We start from the raw sequence: 14,840 nt of genomic DNA, 5'->3' as shown, positions 1-14,840 counted from the left end.
GATTTCTCTGACAAATTTGACAATGTGCTTAATTTATTCAGCCATAAATCTAGCCATTGGTTTAATGCTTTCCATTTGTTCTTAGACAACAGAGGGCATTTTATTATTGAAATCACCAATACATTAATTAAGGTTTAATATTTCCTGAACATAATTGCATAAAATTCTTTTACTTGTACATTTGCTAGACACTTGGGAAGGGTTCACCATTTTATATATGGGCCTATTGAGTTGAGAGCTGTCTGCTTTTTAAAAATTATTGAAATGGCTTGGCAAGGAAGGTTATTACTATCCTACATGTAGATTTCCTTAATTTTTTCAAATTGTTTTTAAGTAGGTTATTGTATTGGGTCTTTAAGGGCATCTTTTAGATAGATTGTTGAATTAGTTTTAATTCAATTGAATTGGTTTACACCTAGGCTGAGTTAGTTAGGACTAAATGTTTGAGGTATACTGAATTTTTTTTTTTTTCTGAGATGGAGTTTTGCTCTTCTTGCCCAGGCTGGAGTGCAGTGGCACAATCTTGGCTCACTGCAACCTCCGTCTTCCAGTTTCAAGTGATTCTCCTGCCTCAGCCTCCCAAGTAGCTGAGATTACAGGTGCCTGCCACCACACCCAGCTAATATTTTTTTTTTTTTTGTATTTTTAGTAGAGACAGGGTTTCACCATGTTGCACAGGCTGGTCTCAAGCTGCTGACCTCATGATCCCACCTGCCTCGGCCTCCCAAAGTGCTAGGATTACAGGCGTGAGCCACCGTGCCTGACCCACAAACTGATTTTTATCTTCTCTGTTAACACTACACATGAGAAGTGCATGCATCACAATTTGCAGGAGAAGCAATTAGTAACAGCTTTTTTGAAGAATCAATACACAACAGATTTGGAGAATTCTATGACCTGTGTATGGTGAATCCATCAGAAATGACATCCCAGGAATGATGTAAGATTTAGTATATTGAGTCAAGTTCGACAAACCGCAAACTTCCCTCCTTTCATTCCAAAGGACATACTGCTAAGCCCTTTCTCTGAATGTCAGACTCTCTACACACAAGAGAGTTTTTTTCTTCTTTTTGTTTTCGTTTCCATTTTCCTTTTTGTATTGGAAGAAGAATATATCCATCAGCCTCTGATAGAAATTTGTTGCTACCACCTTCTAGGTGAATGACCTTTGACAAGCTCTTTAATCTTAGCCCCAGGTTTTTCATCTGTGGGTGTGATGATGAATAGCTACATTGCAGAATTGTTTGAGAATTAAGTAAGATAATGCATTTCAAGTGTCAGGTATATAGTTGGTGTACCATAAATACAAATTTCCTCTATCCCACCACTCACATTTTACTGATGCTTTTAAACAATTTTTTGTGCTTACATTTTCTGATGGATCAGAAAATACAAATAGGAATGACAAACTTTCCAGGAAAAGGGAACTCATCCTTCACCTCTTCAAGGTGAGAATCAAGACATCTTGGATATATTCCTTCAGGGCTACAATTAAACCAGTAAGTTGAAGCAAACTTGCAGCAGAAAGACAATATGAGCTTGTATATATTGCAATCAACTCGATTTTTCTCCTGCACAACTGGTGTACTAGGCAACTTGGGGTATAAAAAATGCCACAATGTAAATTTCTATATAATCATTTAATCTACGTTAGTCCTTTATCCTGCCTCATTTACACTCATTATTGGAGCTCTCTTCTTACCCAAGGTGATACCCAAGCCTTGAGAGCCTGACACCATCTGGAATATTCAGGACAAGCATCCTGGTCGTTAGTCCACGCTATTCACCTTGAAACGCTAATTGCCTGAGACAGTATGGTCCTTTCCACTCTTAGACCTCTGTTGTTCCCATCTCAAAGTTGGTCCTAGGGATTCTTGGCTGGTGGTAGATGCCAAGGTGTCTAGTACCTATTTCCCTTTGGAGATCTACCACCTCCCCAGGGTGTCATGAGAGAGTAAGGCAGAATCCTGGTTCATTGCTTCCTGGAGAACCCAAAACTAAACTTGTCCTCATCCAACAGCTTTGGCCTTTGGAACTCCAAAATCGTGCACCTCCTCACTTTGCACCAACCATGTTTTTAAACTCAAGATCTCAGGCTTTAGTTAAAATAATAATAATAAAGTGTCTTAATGCTGAAGGCTGGTAAAGTGCTAGCTCTTCAGGAATCAAAACCCTGCTGGATCAGGCTGGGAGGAATGGCAGTGGCTCATTGCTGAGTGTTTCTGATGCTTCTACGGAAGGTAGAAAATAACAAAAATGTGAGGTTTAATAACTACTCAGCTTCATGTGAATGGTGGCAAGATTTGGGAGAACCTCTTTATATATATTGCAAAGACGGCCTTTTAAGTGTCACAGAATGAAATATGACATGAAGCCCTTATAAATGTTCCTAAAGTCAAGGTTCAGGATGTTTGATATTAAAATTCCTAATATTATTAAATACATTGATAGGGTATTTTCTCTGTGACAGGCACCAAACTAATAAAGTCAAGAAAATAAGCATGCAAACATATATACACACACACAGAGTGAGTGAGAGAGAGACAAAGAGAGACAAACAAAGAGAGAGAGAGAATAGTAAAGTAGTAAACAAAAAAAGAATAACTTAAATACGACCGCAGTACATATAGGGTATAGTATGGAACACAGATTACGATGCAACTAATTAATGTAGATAAAGGAAGTCTTTTTGATAAAGTAGATTGAGAATATGTGTCTTAAAAAGGTGACCAGAATTTTCTGAGGAATCAAAGTGTAATTGGGGGAGTAGAGGTTTGATATAAGATAGGGTGTATGTTCATAAATAAGAAAATGCTTGAGCAAAGACACGAAGCTGCATCCATATTTAAAGGACCATAAGTGGTCTGGAGTATGACAAAGTGGAGAGAAGCAATACTGGGTAAAAATCGGCCAGTGAAGAACTTGTTTATGATGAGAACATTAGAGGAGACTGCAGAATTTATAATACAGTGGACTAGTTAGGAGGTTTTCAGATAGTGTGTAGTGGAATAACCAATCAAAAATGGCTTAAACAATATGAATTTATTATCTTATATAACAAGAAGTCAGAGGGCAGGCAGCTGGGGTTGGATAATTCAGCAGATCAAGAGCATCAAGGTTCTGGGTCAGGTCCTCTGTGACTCTTAGATTTTACTAAAGAATACCATGAGTCTGCTCAGATCCAAACATCACATGCCAACATGGTGCTATGAAAAGACGAGACGCTTTCTGGTAGTACATCTCTTTATATTATGGAAGAGAACCTGTGCAGGAGCCTTCCAACAGATTCTTCCTTGCATATTGTCGACAAAATTAGATCACATGCCCTCTGTAAAAAAACAAACAAAAGCAAACAAACAAACAAAAAAACCCTCAAAAATATTGTTATTAGCTATTGACCTGGGGAGGAATGACATTTCTGGGTTATACTACTGTGCAACTCCTAAAACATATTGGGGTTTGGATAACAAGAAAGAAGAGAAGAATTGGCTAAGACCCCTTAGCCATAGTTCAACACAACTGAAATTCAAAAAATGCTAATAAAATAAGATTTTACTATTTGTCATTAGACTTTGGTCTAATTAAGAATTTAAAAGCTCATTCAGTCAGTCAGTCATTCTCTCCATAGTCATTAGTTAAGCACTAGACAAGTGCCAGGCATTGTGGTAGGAGTACTGGAGAAATCAAACAAAGCACCTAAGAACCAGGGACTATGTTTAGAATGAAACAGACATGGTAAGGGATTTATGAATCTACAATCCAACAACGAGAGTGGCAAATGTCATAAGGAAGATGAATATGTGTCCTGGAGTCAGATCTTGAAGACTGATAATGTCTAACTCTTCACACCTTTGCCCTAACTGCTATCTTTGCTAGTCTGAAATTGCCCATGGTCGAAGAATTTACACCATAGAAATTGGCAAATGCTACAAATCAGAGCTTTAAAAAGTGTGTTTTCTTTCAGAGAGTCAGTCACTAAATATTTACCAGCATTCTACTAAAAGTATAAATATAGTGCTAAGAGCATGTTTTTCAGGAGGGAAAGATCAATTGTCTTAAACATATCTTCCCATCAAGCTAAACCAAATTACCAAACAAACAAATAAACCAAATCAAATTTTAGTTGAACTATTCACTTGAGACCCTCATAAAATGTTCTTTAGACTTTTCATTTCTGCCCTTGTGGCTCTCTACCTTTGTATGCTTGTTAGGCTGCGCTAAACATGAACACAAGAAGTCATGAAAATCTCCAGGAAAATCTTCACAGGAAAGTATATTCTTTCCAGGTTTCTGACCCAACTTGGCAAAACAGGTGTTCTGGATTTCAGAAAGCATATTGCTGAAGAGATGTCTTCTAGCCCTTCAGCTGCCTCTATATTTACTCTGTCTTCTATATGCAATTCAAATTGTGAATCTATTCCATATGGCAAGATCTCTCCTAATGCTTTTCACAAACAGCTCCGAATATTATCTGCACTCCAAAAAGTCATGGCCTCTTAGGGCTTGCAAAGCCTTAAAGGTCATCTCATCCACCTCAATCTTCAGATAGGCACACTCTTAATCCACCATCCTGGAGAAAACTGAGGTCATCTTGTTTTGAAGACATATGGTAAAGTACGTAACTTGCCTTTATTAATGGATGCTTATGATTAAAAAGCCTACATAGATATGAAATTCTTCCTTTGATCAATTTAAGTCTCACATTTTAGAATTCAATTTCTTCTTTGCTGCCCTGTGGGGATTAGAAAGCAGATGGTGATCATCCATAGTGTAAGAGACATTTAGACAGATGGATCTCCTTTTTCTGAAACGTTTTGGACAAATTAAATTTTATAAATTTAATTGATTTCTATTTGGAATCTTCTCTGCATAAAAGAGAATCTGTTTGAGGGGTGAGGAATCTTCTTGTGGAGTGATTGATTATCCCCTCATTTGGGTTTGTAAACATCAGTTTTCATATATTGGGTATTCTGAAAGCAAATCCCTGTTTCTATGCTTGAAAACTTATTGTAAATCATCTTTACAGGATAAATAATTCTCGTTTCTTTAAGCTTTCTTCACAGATACGATTTTCTTACTATTTTGTCATCTGTTTTTCTAGGTGCAAACCCACATATATAATAAATTCATTAACAATTTTGACTGACTTTATATTTTTTGACTGACTTTATATTTTTTATAATATCAATGAGAAAATATAGGAAATTATTTTATAAAGGATATTACTATATCCTGACTGACCTGGTTGGTCAATTTCATTACAACAGCCTATAAAAAATAATATTACCTAACACTCCCTAGTTCTTTGTACTTTTTCTATATACCATCTCACCAGATTCTCACAATAATTCAGTGGAAAAAGCAAGAAAATATCAAATACATTTTGTGGATGAGGCAGTTAATATGTGCACATGTAGACTAATTCACTCAGGGTCACAGAACAAGCTAAAGGCATAGCCAAATTTAGAAAAGTCACTAGTATTTTTGGTGTGTCAATTATATATCACATGCTGTGCTCAGGAGCTCATTCATTTTCACAACAAATCTATGAATTATTATTATCTACATATTTACAAATTGAGAAATGGAGGCTTAGAGATGTAAAACAATATTTCCATGTGTTCCAAGGCATGGAAGTACAGTGTGACTTAGGAGCCAGAAGTTCTGGCAGCATCTCCCTTATCACCAAATTGCAGCTTAAGTGATGTGTGTTTAGTGTTAACGTTGCTATGGAAGCTCTCAGATCCTGCATGAAGGATAATGTAGTGAGATCTTGGTACCAGTACTTGGCCTAGTGCATTCCTCATGTTCCAACTTCCTGATAATAGAAGAGGTAACAGTTCTCATGGAAGGCCAATTTTATAGTAATTTTGGAGAATCATTCCTTTTCAACAATGTCTTAAGCTCCTACTTTTAAGAATTGAATAACTTTCTGTTTAAAATGGAGTGGTCTCTGTTATCTGCAACTGAACTCTAATTGTTAACAAATATAATATTATTTTTACTTGTACACTTGGGCAAGGCCTCCAAAATGCTTTCACCTTCCCACATTAGTGAAACTAGAATGTTGTTTCATTCTCTGGCTCTCATTTGATTTGAATATGAAAAGAATCTTTACTCTTGATTTCTGTAGTTTTGAGTCAAAGTGTTGAGTCCCAAACACAAATATAATGTAGATGATTAAAAGATTGTCTAAAAAGGCAGTACCAGGAAGAAGGATCCCTGAGGCCATATTGAAGACTTGGAATTATCAGATATGGCTAAATCTAGCAGCATTGCTGGTAGAAAGTCAGAAATTATTTGTAGAGAAGAGCTAATGCTATAGCCAGGAAGATAACAGCTTGGAGCTGATCTATAGAATAAAGTATAGAGATGAGGAAACAAGGGACAAAACTGGTCGATGGGATAGTTGAGTTCTAAATGAGATGACGAATGGAGCGTGAATTAAGACAATTGCTTAGAAATGTCAAAAGATGCTTACTGAGCATGTATTGAATGTCATACTAGGTGCTGGGGGTAAAGCAGGAAAAAATGCAAAGTCCATCATTATTTCTGTGAACTAATAGTCCAGCGATAGACATCTATTCTTAATGGCTAAATTAGCTGCTAAATCTCAGAATCTTTTTAGTCACATGCTAATCAACCACTCTTTTTCCATGCTCTGAATTTGCAATGTTGAATCACACTTCATTTATCTTCATTTATGTTTTCAATATTCTGAAATCCAGATGAACTCTGATTTTCTCTTTTAACGTGTTGTCCAAATATTACTCCAATGTTAATAAGAAACATCTCTAAGCTAACAAATGGTTCAAAATCCAGTTGATATGATGAACTGAGCAGACAAAGGTGAGCTAACCCTTTTCAACTACCTTCCAACTCCATATGAAAAGTAGAAAATATAGATAGACTATAAATAATAAATTCAAAATATGTGAATGAGATTGGGTATCTAAAACTAGGAGCTGGGATTTCAATATCTTCATAAACTTAGAGACTGTCATGAACAATGTGAAGTTGAGGCTGACTTTCTGCTATATGCTAGTAATGAATTGTCCCCTGTGAGTGTTTATATCTGGAAAAATTCCACTTATCTGTTCAGATATCTGGGAACTTACCACCTGCTTTTACCTGTGAATGAAAAAAGAATCACCTATTAAATTTCAGAATCCCAAACCTACGCAGTGTGTAGATGAAAAGACTGAATTTGTACTATTCATACTAGATAAAATCCCTTCTGATAAATCACTGAAGAAACATATAAAACCTAGAAAACCTATTACACCAGGTAGAATTAAGTAAAAATCCATCCATAATTATTTCCATAACCCGAAGCACAATTGTGAAAACTGAGCAAGAAAATTCTCAGTGAAAAATAGTTTATGGTTTATAAAAATGGCAAAGAGTATGAGGAAACATACTGCCATAAATGAGAATTAGCACATCAAACATGTGGAAAGAACTCTAACCCAGGTATCTGGAAATAATAAAATACATCGAAAGGGACCTTAAAGTAAATACTTCAATTATGTGCAAATATAGTAAGAAGGAAAGACGTGATCAACAGAGGAAACTGGCTTAGGTATATAGAGGAACTCTTTGTACTGTCTTTACAATTTTTCCATAAGCTTAAAACTATCGGACAATTAAAAATGTTATCTGAAAAAAGAACGAGGCAAGTACCACAGACAAGAATAAGTCAATAAAACAAAAGCACAAGTAGGTTACAAAAGCAAAATTAAAATTCTAGAAATAAAAATTAAAGTAATTGAAATTAAAAATTAGTTGAACTACAGACAGTTGAATTGGTCAATCTGAAAATAGATCTGAGAAAGTATCAAAAATAGAAGAAAATACACAAAATACGAAGGACATATTAAGAAACATGGAGGTAAGAAAAGGAAGCTGCAACATAAATGAGTTTTTTAGGAATTCCAGAAAAGGAGAATAAAGAGAATGGGAAAAGACAAGAAAATTACATGCCTGTAATCCCAGCATTTTGGGAGGCTGAGGCAGGCAGATCACCTGAGGTCAGGAGTTCAAGATCATCCTGGCCAACATGGTGAAACCCCATCTCTACCAAAAAATACAAAACAATAGCTGGGCATGGTGGCGGGCTCTTGTAATCCTAGCTACTCAGGAAGCTGAGGCAGGAGAATCGCTTGAACTCAGGAGGCGGAGGTTGCAGTGAGCCGAGATTGCGCCACTGCACTCCAGCCTAGGCAAAAAGAGTGAAACTCCGTCTCAATAAATAAATAAATAACTAAATAAGTAAATAAATAAATAAATAAAATACAAGTCATAATACGTGAAATAGGAGAGGGGAATTTAAATAGAAGATGACCTTAAGTTCCTTGTCTTGTTTGGGAAGATACAGCTATAAAGACTCCTGGTTGCTTACTTTATATCCATTTTTCCATTTTTATTAGTTAAATTAAATATGTTGAGATTAGCTACATGACTAAAGTTTCATATTTCCTACTGGCCTCTTACAGCTGGGTGAACTTATAAATTAATACCTTGTCAATGAGAAATGAATATTTTATGTGAAATATTCATAAAGGTTTCTTAAGGGGATATGATTCAGCTGTATGGAAAAACACTTTTTTTGCCTTCACCTCCTCCCCCTTATTCATAGAATGTTGGTTAACAGCTTGAGTTGCAGCAGCCACATTGGATGATAAACTGATCTTAAAGGTAGAAATTATACTCTAGGAAAAGGAGACAGAATTAAAAAAAAATAGTCTGGGTACTCAGTAACCATGAATCTTCCACATCAGTTCTATAAGGACCATTTCTGAAATTATGAGACAGATTGATATGTTTAGGCTTTGTATCTGCACCCAAATCTCAACTTGAATTGTAATCCCCATAATCCTCTTGTGTCTAGGGAGAGACCTGGTGGGAGGTGACTGGATCATGGGGGCGGTTCCGTCCACGCTGTTCTTGTGTCAGTGAGTGAGTTCCCACAAGATCTGATGGTTTTATAAGGGGCTCTTCTCCTTTGCTCTCACTCTTCTCTCTCCTGGGAAGAAGGTCCTTGCTTCCCCTTCACCTTCTGCCATGATTGTAAGTTTCCTGAGGCCTCCCTGAGCCATGTGGAACTGTGAGTCAATTAAACCTCTTTCCTTTATAAATTCCCTAGTCTCAAGTATTTCTTTACAGCTGTGTGAAAATGGACTAATACAGAGATAAACTCTTGTGTTTACACTGCTGTTAGTTTGGTTTTCTCTCATATGCACCCAAGCATAAACTTAACTGATACATAGAGAAGGGAAAGACAGATTAGTTTTAGAATTTTAAATATACCTGTATAGAGGGAACCACTAAAATTGTAGAAATAGTATGCAAAACTTCTAAACCAGAATTGACATAAAAATGCTGCTTGGAGGGGGGGTGTTGAAGAATCAATTATTTAAAGAAAAATTAGGAAAAGAGAAAAAATGACTCTATAAAGACATTTAAGTCAAATATGCATGTGAAGAGTTCTAATAAAATTGTTTCACAAAATGTAAGCATGGAAAAAGCCATATATTTAAATCATACTATTATTTTATATAATACATAATTTTAAAACATGTACATAATCAAATTAATAAATTAAATCTTATACTGCCAATAAAACACAAAAAGCCAAGTCAGCCCCACTTGTTATTATAGTTCAGTACCCAGTTCATTTCTCCTTCAAACTCATTCCTCTGCTATTACCATCCCTGGCTTTGAACTCTCCACTTATTTTCATACCTAATTTTAATTTCTCTTTGAACTTGTTGATTAATCTGAGTTCTTTTGCCTTGACTCTTGGCACTCTGAAGACTTTGGTTTGCAGCTAAATGTATGGATCACTCAGTTCTTTTTTGAGACTTACAATTTTATATTGTTTCTAGAATTTATGCTTTCAGCCAACAATACTCAAGGATACAGGCCTTGGAAATAAGTATTCCATTTCTATTGAGTTATAATGCCACTAAAAGAAACAGGGTTTGGAATCAGACTAATTTAAATTTGAATCCAAAAAATGCATGAGGCACATATTAAGAGGTTAAGAATAAAGGCTGCCTAACAGAAATGTGGTAAAAAGAAGACATTAGCAGGTAATTACTGAATATAATATACAAAGAATATAGATAGATAGATAGATAGATGTTTAATCTTACTAGAGATTTTTAAAACTGTAAATTGAAATAAGACGGGTAATCTTTTACCCTCTCAGATTAGCAAAGGTTATAAAGCGTGATTCAATTCTGTTTTGGCAAGGTACAGAATAGGCTCTGTTATACACTGGTAGATAGCAACCAGCTTTTTACTGCAGGTGATCCTTTTCTTCTAAGTCAACAGCAGGGCCATGTTTCTCTATTTGCATGTGGGTGTTTTGAATAATGACACATGGCAGAAGTGATCCCCTACCCTCCACCCACCTCATCCCTCACAGATTGTATTAGTCCATTTCCACACTGCTAATAAAGACATACCTGACTGGGTAATTTATAAAGGAAAGAGGTTCAATTGACTCACAGTTCAGCAGGGCTGGGGAAGCCTCAGGAAACTTACAATCATGATGGAAAGGGAAGCAAACACATCCTTCTTTACATACAGCAGTAAGGAGAAGTGCTGAGGACTTTATAAGGGGAAAAAGCCCTTTATAAAACCATCCGATCTTGTGATAACTCACTACCATGAGAACAGCATGAGGGTAACCATCCCCATGATTAAATTACCTCCCACCGGGTCCCTCCCATGACACGTGGGGATTATGGGAACTACAATTCAAGATGAGATTTGGGCGGGGACACAGCCAGACCATATTGCACACATACATATACATCCACTTTTTTCCTTCCCTGTTGACTGGATTTAGAAATTCGGGGAGACTTTGATACCATATATGGAAGTTGCCAGACTCCATCCACTTGGGTGTTTTGCTGACTGCATGGGTCCCACTATGTAATTCACCACCAAATGAAGTTTATATGATTAAGAAATAAATTTCTCTTTTCTTAGGCCACTGAGATTTGGGCTTAAAAGTTTAAGCACCTTACATTGCCTTAACCAATGCATACACTATAAAAGGAAGTATGAATTTATAGTAAATATAAAGGGCAGTCTGGTGAAGTGCACACAGATTTATCCATGAATTACACATTTAGATATCCATATAAGGAAACAATCAGATAAATGTAAAACATATATGTATAAGGCTATTCCTTTAGACATTGTTTATAATAGCAAAAAGGAAAATAATTTAAATCTCATAGAGAATTGAGGAATATGTCATTGCATTCATGTAAGGGGTATTTTTTCATTCATTTATTTAGCAAATATTCAGTATATGTCATGTGACACCACTGTGATGGATACCAGGGAGCATACCAGTGAAAAAAGATAAGGCACATATCATTGTGAAACCTATTATTTAAGAAATTATACAGACATTTAGGATGTAAATTTAAAATCTGAACTATAGCAAGTTGTTGTAAAGGAAAAATATGGAATGCTATGAAGGCATATAATATAAAACATGTAACTTGCGCTGTTGGTCAGGAAAAGTTTCCTAAATTAACAGATATGATATAAAATATAGCATAACCAAATAAAAATTACCTCTGATTTTACCAATAATAATATTCACTACCTTCCATCAACCAAAATATCTTTTTAACTTACCCAAATATATAAACTTGAATATATAATCAAAAGTTTACTTTTAGTATTTCACACATCAATTTATATAATGACCTATATTATAATGTATTAGGCAAAATAATAAGCGACATCAGAAATATGGCTTTGTTCCACTTGGTCTTCATGGAATATCAGACTGCCTGGCATTGAATCCTAACTCTGTCTCTTAATAGTTGTGACTTTGAACAATTTTCCTCACCTGTAAAATGGTGATAATAATAGTTACCATCATAAACTTGAGTGATGATTTAGCTCTTAAAAATATGTATTTAAAACAATTACATGGCATATAGTCAGTGCCAAGTAAGTGTTAGCAATGACAATTCCTTTCTGTCTGTGCATCTTACACTCTCATCTTGATTATCAATAATGACATATGAAATCAGGTAACAAGCATCTTCATTTTTGCCTAAATCATTTGAGATTATTTTACAAGTTTAAGATGCTGTCAGGGCAATTTTTATCTCAAGCAATAAATATTCATTTGCAGAACATTTAGCTAGTTTTAGTTCATTTATCCTGCAAGGTTACAGTCATAATCTGTACAATAAGGCAACTTGCTGTAGTGCTCTGTCTCTTTTCTCTCTTCCTTCCTCCCTCTCTACCATATTTTCTCTCCATTTTTCTAAATGCAATATTCATTTTTATCAAAGAAGACCTATTTATTGCATCTAAAGGTAAATATTTTGAATGAATATTTTAAAGCAGAAGCTCATGCTTCATGTCCCTTTGGTCTTCAATACCACCCTCAGGCTACTTTTGTCCTCAATTTATTCCCCCGATTAACTCCTCACCTAAATTTTAATTTATTTTGCAGTTTTATTCTCTATTTTATATTTAGCTTCTTACTTCTAATAACATGCTTATATTGCTTTTTCATCTTTTTTTTTCATTTTAGACATTATATTTTTACTTTACTACTGAAGATAACATTTTAGCTGTTTTACAACCTGTCCCACCTATCCTACATTTATTCTATTTACATTCTCCTATGATGCATAGTTTTGAACAGTTTTAAGTAAACAGCCAATTTTACATGACCACACAATTATTATTCATATCTGAACCATGTATAAAATTAAAATTACTTTTTCTATGTTGCACAAATCAAAACATTTTCTTGGAGTTAATAGTTGAATTATATTTTTATTTTCTTGGTTTCTCTGATGATCAGTCCTTAAATTAGACCTAAGCCTTCACCAAAATGATGATACTTATTTTAAGTACTCCAGGTAATTGATTGATCAGTTTATTAATCAAAGGTTCCAATTTGAATTGGTTCAGCCTACAATTAGTGATAACTGTCAGACACACTCACAAGTGTAATACCCCTTCCCATCTTGTACCCAAGAGAGTATAAACTGTACTTTTCAGGATTTTGCCTACCCTAAGGTCACAAAGATTTTATAAATGTCTTCATTTAGAGGTTTATCACTTTAACTTTAACATTTAGGTCTATGATTCATTTTGAGTTAATTTATAAATACAGCATGAGGTAAAGATCGTGGCACATTATTTTTCCATATGGATAGCTAGTTGTTCCAGCACTGCTTGTTGAAATTACTGTCACTTCCCTATTGAATTGCTTTAAAAATCAAATGATTACGTATGTCTTTACTAACATCAGTTGGTCATATATGTATGTGTGTGTGTATATATATGTTTGTGTATTTGTATAAGTCTGTTTCTGGGCTCTATTTTCTATTCCATTGATTCATATATCTATTTATTTGACAATACTATAGTGTCTTGATTATTGTAGCTTTCTGGTAGTAAGTCTTGAAATTAGGTAGTGTAATTCTTGCAAAAACTCTTCAAAAAAGTTATGGCTATTCTGGATTGTAGACGTTTCCAAATATATTTTAAAATTATTTTGTCAATTTCTACCAAAAACATTCTGGGGTTTGATTAATATTGAATTGTAGCTAAGTAATAAGTTGATGAGAGTTGAGATCTTAATAACATTAATTTTTTTCAGTCTAGGAACATGGAATATATCTGTGTGTTATTTCTTTTTTATTTTCTCTAATTTATGTTTTATACCTTCTATGTGCATGTCTTATATAGTATACATATTTTGTTATATTTTGTGAAGTTTATTTCCAAGTATTTAATATTTTTGTATGCCACTTGTAAACTGAATTTAAAATTTTTATTTTGTAATTGTTTGTTGCCAGGATATAGAAATATAATTAATTGTGTATATTGACCTTGTATCTTATAACCATACTAAATTCATTTATTAGTTCTAGTAACTTTTTGCAGATTATTGAGGGTTTTCTATATACATGCTTACATTATGTTAGATATATTTTTTATATTTTGTATTAAATTGCATGTGAATAGAGGGGAGAAATAAAGGAAAATTAGATGAAGTACAACTAAAACCCCTGGACATAATCTATAAAGCAAATATAAGAAAACTGAAAGCTGAAGAGAAGAAGACAGACTGGCTAGGGACCTCAGGATCCAAGAAATGACACAATGGTGAGTTCCTTGAGTTTTTTTTTCAGCATCACATATTCCACACTGGAAACTGAAGAAGCTAGAAAGCTACAAATGCCAGTGGATGCAGCCAAAAAAGTATCTTCAGCAAAAGCTTTCTTTCTACAGATAGGGACTAGAAAAGGGGCAGCTCAGTGAGACAGAAAACTCTTAGACACTAATTGCACTACTTATTCAAACACTGGAGAAAATCGTGTGACCACCTTTACCCACACAAACAAAGGCCAAGTAGGGAACCTAGATTTTCATTCTTAACAGGATACAAAGAGGGGACCCAATCTCTCCACTGGGTTGGTGTCAGAGAAGTCTGAGTAGGGAGTTGGTACTTTCATCCTGCTGGACAGAAAAGGGCTCTCCCCATCCTGCAGTTTTACTGGATATAATCTGGAAAGCCTGGACTTAAACTCCATTTGTCAGTAACCAGGCACCCCTACTCATACGTACTGGGGTGTATCAGAGAATGACTAGTGGAAAGTCAGGATTTTTATCACCTCCCAGAGGTAACAAACATGACCACACATAGACACACACACACACACACACACTCACTCAGTGTTAATGGTGACCACAGGGGGAAGTAATATGACACTTCTCTCCCTCATATGCATCGTGGAATCAGTGAAGTCTCAGTGGGGAGCCAAAATTCCCACCCA

The sequence above is a fragment of the Papio anubis genome, chromosome 1 (assembly GCF_008728515.1).
Source record: "Papio anubis isolate 15944 chromosome 1, Panubis1.0, whole genome shotgun sequence".
Taxonomy (NCBI): domain Eukaryota; kingdom Metazoa; phylum Chordata; class Mammalia; order Primates; family Cercopithecidae; genus Papio; species Papio anubis.
The sequence above is the reverse complement of the archived record's forward strand: the minus strand, read 5'-3'. Positions refer to the sequence as shown.